Genomic DNA, 7923 nt, shown 5'->3' on the forward strand with positions numbered 1-7923 from the left:
GTAGTGTGTGTTTGTGTATGTGTATATATATATATGTCTGTTGGAAGAATATCTTTAGATTTATGATTCGATGCACGTATGCGTTTGTGTATTTATATTATTGAGTTTTTATTCGCACACACACTTACACCCTTAGGTCCAGCAGCCCGCTGAGGAAATACGTCAAGAAGAGGAAGCACCAGCTGAAAATCAGGGTATTGCACCTAGTGGGGAGATGGAAAATGAAGGAGCACCTGCTGTTCAAGGTGAAGGGAGAGTGGAGAATAATGCTTATGGGTGGTGGAAGTATATTTATGCATTATATTTTGTGACATACTGTTTGGACAAACGGAGGCAAGATGGCGCAGTTCTGGGTTCTTCACCGTCAAGTTTCCCGTGCCCGGGAAAGACGCGGGTCGACCGCGCAGGTGCAACCCGACCTCCGACGGAGAAAAACCGGAACCCGCCTAGCCACGCCTACCGACCCGCCCCGACCCGCCTATGTCCCGCCCACTGCCCTCCCTCTCCCGGTGCCAGGGCATAAAAGCTGCTCCCGGCGGGCGCACGGTGCGAACTTCCTTGGCCCCTCCTCGTACACGGGACCCAGGAACCTCCTCCCAGAACGCCGGTGTGAACTTCCTTGGCCCCTGCTCCTGTGCGGACCTAGGAACCTCGCCCTAGAACGCCGGAGCGACTTCGTCGGCCTCCACCGCCGGAGACCGGTGAACCTGGCTCCCTCCTTCACATTGGCTTGTAAATAAAGTGTTTTTTTTGCCTTGCCTACTTGCCTTGTCCCTGGCATTTGCTCTGGGGGTCGCATTAAAGCAAATCACATACCAGTTACAGGATGCCAGAAAACATTAGGAAGGAATCTTAAAGATTTCCTGCTGCTGCTGTGGGGAGGGGTGGGACAAGGACACATAAAAAGCCACAAAGCTTTCCTATGATTTTAACAGAGCCTTTTTATTGATTGGGTACTTCCACGGTTGTCGTAAGCCTGTGAGTGTTTTCCAGAGCTCCTGTATGGTTTGTTCAGCCATTCTCTGTTTTTTGTTTTGTTTCGTTTTGTATGTTTCTGTGGAGGAATGGCTCCTTGTAGCTCCCTAGTCTGCCATCTGCGGACATCTCATGTATTTTTTAAGAAACTTTTAATACACATTTATTAATGCTTCCTCATGCTATGTGATTTACTAAGTGCTGGAAACGTCAGTGCCAAACTGTAGCCTAAAGCTCATACCCTAGTCGGACTGACTCAAACAAATCACTGATTTAATGTGATAAGAATAAGAACAAACGAGTACAAAAGGGAGAAGTAAGTTGTCTAGGGCCAGCCTTGGGAAAGGAAAGGGCGATGTTTGAACATCTCTGCTTTTCCTGTTTTCCTGGCAACAGACTCCTGAAATAATTAGCCTACAGGTTTTTATTTCATAATGATGAGGGAATACACATTATCATTTCCTCGTTCATAGTTCATGTTTTCATTTGTAAACTGATGAGCTTTTTATCTTTTAAGGGCCTGACGTGGAAGCTTTTCAACAGGAACTGGCTCTGCTTAAGATAGAGGATGAGCCTGGAGATGGTCCTGATGTCAGGGAGGGGACTCTGCCCACTTTTGATCCCACTAAAGTGCTGGAAGCAGGTATGTTGTTTTATTAATATGCAAACTATAGGGTGTCTGTTTTCACAATATTATATTTTTTGTGGCACAGAGGTAAAAGTACTGCTACTTTAATATCTTACTTTACGTCTAAAGAGTCTTTGAAGGTAGTTCAGACCCCAGATGGCTGCCTTACACGCTATCAGAGATAGAGGGCCATGTGTGCTGGCTCATGCTTTTAATTCCAGCACTTTGGGAGGCCGAGGCAGAAGGATCACTTGAGGCCAGGACTTCAAAAGATGGAGAAAGATTGGGTCAAAGTTAATTGGATTATGATATGAAAGATATGAAACATGCTAAGAGAATAGATAGCGAGTGTCTTCACAGCTGTTTCAAGTAATGCAGGTATTAATTAGCTTGATGGAGCCATTTCACAGTGTGTATATATATTTTAAAGCATGTTATACATGATAAATATATATAATTTTATGTGTCATTTAAAAAAAGATATGAAAACGTGAATTTTGAATGTAAGTCTTTTAATCAACAGCCTATAATTTTCAGATATTTTTATAGAGGCCTGTTTTTAACAAATACGTAACATGTTTATAATAAGCATCAGTTTATTTTGTGATGTTAACTGTGATGGTAGTGGCTTACAGCTAGCGTAGGTATTCAGTTTACTGTAAAAACTGAACTGCTTTGAGGCGTGTAAAGAGGCAGGAGTACCGGTGAAAATAGTGACAAATGTTCACCCTACTTAAAGCAACTGCGTAATGGCTAAACTAGACCAAATTAACGTTTTTACACTTTTTCTCAAGAGACACAAAACAAATGTAATACTGACTTTTCTATTTCCTTCACTCAGGGAGTTCTAAACATATTCTGTGTTTAGAGTTTATTTCATATCAAAATGTTCAAATGATACTTCAAAAATATCTTTTTCCCTTAGGATTTTGTTTCGTTGAATTTTCATTGAATGTATATACGTTTTTTGCTTGTTTGTTTTTTTGCTTTCCACTTATACATACAAATGGATTCACTTGATGGAATTCATTCTGAAGTTGAACAGTCTCTTTGTTTCCTTATTCTACTAGAAAAAGTGGCATGAATTAAAAATATTGTTAATATGCCTGGAAGTCTACCTTCAGAGTTTATTCAGAGGCTATCTGGATGTAGGCTAAAGGGTCACCCTCAGGGTTCTGATATTGGTTCATGAACTCGGTAGTTGTGTACCTCTAGTGTCATATGAATAAAAATCTGGTAACGGGTCCTAATTTTATATTTCTGTTATAGGTGATGCGCAACCGTAGGTTTACACCAAGAGAAATGAAGACTGAAACGAAGAATGTTATTGTTATGCTGGAAATTTGACTGATAACATTCTCTTAATAAAGTTTTCCAGTTTTCTGCAAAGAATCCTTGCAGAGTTTTGTTAAATTTGTTTCTGGATCTTTAATAGTCTTTAGAATTGTATCTTTTTTGAACGTTTAAATCCTGTGTTTGAGATGGCACATGGAGATAAAATGTTGGTACATTGATTTTCTGTCATAGATAGATAGGAAACTGGAAGCTTTCCTAGGGGGATGCCAACAGCTGCACAGATAGAAAAGGCCACATGGGGCCAGGCATGTTCACCTCCATGGGCTTTCCATCTCCCCCTTTTTTAGCACATACAGAGTAAGAACGAAATCAGCAACATGTTGTAGCTCAGGCTGAGGACCCGCCTGCATAATAAAAGGGTGGGGGCTGCCAGAGATTCACACCCTATGCAGATGGTACACCTGGTCCTAACCAGTTGTTTTCACCTTATGTAGGTGATCAGATACTGGCTCCTCACTAGCTTACCTATAAAAACCCCTGCATTTCACTGCAGGATGGCAACTGTTTTTCTCTAGGAACCCTCTCTGCAGTAGGAAGCTGTTCTCTTTGTTTCTCCTATTAACTTTCTGCTGTAAACCTCACTCTTGGTGTGCCCATGTCCTTGATTTCCTTGGCTGTGAGTCCAAGAACTCTGGGTGTTACCCCAGACAATGAAGCCACTTCAATACTAGCTGTGGGTCTGTGGTATATGGCTTTCATTACATTGAAGTATGTTCCTTCTTTCCCCGGTGTTTTGAGACTTTGTATTATGAGGACGTACTGAGTTTTATTAAATGCTTTCTAGCATCAATTGAAATGATTGTATGATTTGTATCCATTATTCCATTGATATGCATTATCACATATATTAATTTGCATATGTTGAACCATCCTTCCATCCTAGGGATAAATCTCACTTGGTCATGATGATTATTCTTTCTAATGTATTGCTGAATTTGATTTGCTAGTATTCTCTTGAGGATTTCTGCATCAATATTCACCAGTGATTTTGCCCTGTAGTTTTCTTTTTTGATGTGTCTTTGTCTGGTTTTGCTATCAGGGTGATACTGGCCTGATAGAATGAGTTTGGAACTATTCCCTCCTCCTCTAGTTTTCAAAATAATTTGAGTAGGATTGATATTAGTCCCTCTTTAAATGTTGGGTAGAATTCAGTAGTGAAGCCATCAGGTCTGGGAATTTCTTTACTGGAAGACTTTTATTATGGCTTTGATCCTGTTGCTTGTTATTGGTCTGTTCAGGTTATGTATTGGTTTTTCCTTTTCACGTTTTTAGTGCTTCCTTCAGGAGCCCTCATAAGTCAGGCCTGACAGTGATAAAATCCCTCAGCATTTGCTGTTCTGTAATGGATTTTATTTCTCCTTCCTTTATGAAGCTTAGTTTGGCTGGATATGAAATTCTGGGTTGAAAATTCTTTTCTTTATGAATGTTGAATATTGGCCCCCACTCTCTTCTGGCTTGTAGGGTTTCTGTAGAGAGATCCGCTGTTTGTCTGATGTGCTTCCCTTTGTAGGTAACCTTACCTTTCTCTCGGGCTGCCCTTAAAATTTTTTCCATTATTTCAACCTTGGAGAATCTGATTATTATTTGTCTTGAGGTTGCTCTTCCCAAGGAATAACAGAGCAGTGTTCTCTGTATTTCCTGAGTTTGAATGTTGGCCTATCTTGCTAGGTTGGGGAAGTTCTCCTGAATAATATATCCTAAGTGTGTTTTCCAGCTTGATTCCGTTCTCCTCTTCACTTTCAGGGACCCCAATCAATTGTAGGTTTGATCTTTTCACATAGTCCTATATCTCTTGGAGGCTTTGTTCATCTCTTCTCATTTGTCCTTCTGTAATCTTGTCTTCATGTCTTATTTTAGTAAGCTGGTCTTCAGTCTCTGATATCCTTTCCTCTCCTTGATCATTTCAGCTGTTGATACTTGTGTATGCTTCACGAAATTCTCGTCCTGTGTTTTTAAGCTCCATCAGGTTATTTATGTTCTTCTCTAAACTGGTTATTCTAGTTATTAGTTCCTGTAGCCTTTTATCAACGTTCTTAGCTTCCTTACATTGGATTAGAAAATGCTGTTTTAGCTCTGAGGAGTTTGTTGTTACCCATCTTCTGAAGCCTACTTCTGTCAATTTGTCAAACTCATTCTCCATCCAGTTCTGTGCCCTTGCTGGAGAGGAGTTGCAATGATTTGGAGGAGAAGAGGCATTCTGGTTTTTGGAATTTTCAGGAATTTTGTGCTGGCTTTTCCTCATCTTTGTGAATGTATCTACCTTTGATCTTTTAGGCTGATGACCTTTTGATGAGTTTTTTGTGTGGGGGTCCTTTTGTTGATGTTACTGCTTTCTGTTTTTAGTTTTTCTTCTAACAGTCAGGTCCATCTTCTGCAGGTCTGCTGCAGTTTGCTGGAAGTCCTCTCCAGACCGTTTTCCTGGGTGTCACCAGTGGAGGCTGCAGAACAGCAAAGATTGCTTCTTGCTCTGTGCTCTGGAAGATTTTTCCCAGGCGGTACTGCCCTGATGCCAGTTAGAGCTGTCCTGTATGAGGTGTCTGTCGACCCCTGCTGGGAGGTCTCTCCCAGTCAGGAGGCATGGGAGTCAGGAACCCACTTAAGGAGGCAGTCTGTCCCTTAGCAGAGCTCGAGCGCTGTGCTGGGAGAAACCTCCTTGTCAGAATCTGCTGCTCCCTTCAGAGCCAGCAGGCAGTAACATTTAAGTCTGCTGCAGCTGCGCCCACAGCTGCCCCTTCCCACAGGTGCTCTGTCCCAGGTAGATGGGAGTTTTACTATAAGCCCCTGACTGGGGCTGCTGCTTTTCTTTCAGAGATGCCCTGCCCAGTGAGTAGGAATCTAGAGACGCAGTCTGGCCACACCCACTTTGCCAAGCTGTGGTGAGTTCTGCTCAGTCCGAACTTCCCGGCCTCCCTAACACTGTCAGGGGAAAACTGCCTACTCAAGCCTTAGTAATGGCAGATGCCCCTCCTCCCACCAAGTTTGATCCTCCCAGGTTGACTTCAGCCTGCTGTGCTGGCAGCGAGAATTTCAAGCCAGTGGTTCTTACCTTGCTGGGCTCCATGGGAGTGGGATCTGCTGAGCAAGACCACTGGGTCCCTGGCTTCAGCCCCCTTTCCAGTGGAGTGAAGGGGTCTGTCATGCTGTGGTTCCAAGTTCACGGCTTCCCTTGCCTGGGAAAGGGAGGCCCTCCAGCTCCTTGTACTTCCTGGGTGAGGTGATGCCCCACCCTGTTTCTGCATGCCCTCCGTGGGCCGCACCCACTACCTAACCAGTCCCAATGGGATGAACAGAGTACCTCAGTTGGAAATGCAGAAGTCATCTGCCTTCTGGATTGGTCTCCCTGGGAGCTGCAGACTGGAGCTCTTCCTATTCGGCCATCTTGCCAGATCCCTGGTCACTAATTTTTATTTATTTATTTTTGAGACAAAGTCCCCCTCTGTCGCCCAGGCTGAAATGCAGTGGCACAATCTCGGTTTCCTGCAACATCTACCTCCCAAGTTCAAGTGATCCTCTGGCCTCAGCCTCCCCAGTAGCTGGGACTACAGGCACGCACCACCATGCCCAGCAATTTTTTTTTTTTTTTTTTTTTTTTAGTTTTAGTAGAGATGGTTTCGCCATGTTGGCCAGGGTGGTGTCAAACTCCTGGGCTCAAATGGTTCTCTTACCTTGGCTTCCCACAGTGCTGGGATTACAGGTGTGAGTCACCATGTCCAGCCTGAAAAATCTGTTTCTTCTTTTTATTTTCTTCAACTTTTATTTTAAGTTCTAGGGTACATGTGCAGGATGTGCAGGTTTGTTACATAGGTAAACGTGTGCCATGGTGGTTTGCTGCACAGATCAACCATCACCTAGGTATTAAGCCCAGCATCCATTAGCTATTCTTCTGGATGCTCTCCCTGCCCCTGCCCCTGCCCCTGCTCCTGCCGACAGGCCCCAGTGTGTGTTGTTCCTCCCATGTGTCCATGTGTTATCATCGTTCAACTCCCACTTATAAGTGAGAACATGTGGTGTTTGGTTTTCTGTTCCTGCATTAGTTTGCTACGAATAATGGCTTCCAGCTCCATCCATTTTCTTGCAAAGGATATGATCTCATTCCTTTTTATAGCTGCATAGTATTCCATGGTGTATATGTACCACATTTTCTTTATCCAGTCTATCATCGATGGGCATTTGGGTTTATTCCATGTTTTTGTTATTGTGACTAGTTTTGCAGTGAACATATGCATGCATGTATCTTTACAATAGAATGATTTATATTCCTTTGGGGACATACCCAATAATGGGTTTGCTGGGTCAAATGGTATTTCTGGTTCTAGATCTTTGAGGAATTGCCACACTGTCTTCCACAATGGTTGAATTAATTTACATTCCCACCAACAGTGTAAAAGCAGTCCTTTCTCTCTTCATCCTTGCCAGCATTTCTTATTTATTGACTTTTTAATAATCACCATTCTGAATGGCATGAGATGGTATCTGGTTGTGGTTTTGATTTACATTTCTCTAATGATCGCTGATGTTGAGCTTTTTTCATTTGTTTGTTGGTTACATGAATACCTCATGAATACCTTCTTTTGAGAAGTGTCTGTTCATGTCCTCTGCCCACTTTTTAATGGGGTTTTGTTTTATTCTTGTAAATTTGTTAAAGTTCCTGTAGCCTATGGATATTAGATCTTTGTCAGATGGGTAGATTGCAAAAATTTTCTCCTAATCTGTAGCTTGTCTGTTTGCTCTGTTGATAGTTTCTTTTGCTGTGCAGAAGCTCTTTAGTGTAATTAGATCCCATTTATAAAGTTTTGCTTTTGTTGCAATTGCTTTAGGCATTTTCATCATGAAATACTTTCCCGTGTCTGTGTCCTGAATGTATTTTCTTCTAGGGTGTTTAGAGTTTTGGTTTTTACATTTAAGTCTTTAATCCACTTTGAGTTAATTTTTGTATAAGGTGTAAGGAAGGAGTCCAGTTTTAA

The 7923-nt window shown here is 42.4% G+C and overlaps 1 long non-coding RNA gene across 1 annotated transcript; it reads left to right on the plus strand.

The window, feature by feature from the left end:
* Nucleotides 1–81: 81 nt before the first annotated feature.
* LOC117077349 lies at nucleotides 82–2995 on the plus strand. The gene is made up of 3 exons (XR_004434736.1): nucleotides 82–245; nucleotides 1493–1618; nucleotides 2873–2995. It is a non-coding gene; the product is annotated as an uncharacterized LOC117077349 (long non-coding RNA).
* The last annotated feature ends 4928 nt before the right edge of the window (nucleotides 2996–7923 follow it).

The sequence above is a fragment of the Trachypithecus francoisi genome, unplaced genomic scaffold (genome assembly GCF_009764315.1).
Source record: "Trachypithecus francoisi isolate TF-2019V2 unplaced genomic scaffold, Tfra_2.0 Lachesis_group6, whole genome shotgun sequence".
Classification (NCBI taxonomy): Eukaryota; Metazoa; Chordata; class Mammalia; order Primates; family Cercopithecidae; genus Trachypithecus; species Trachypithecus francoisi.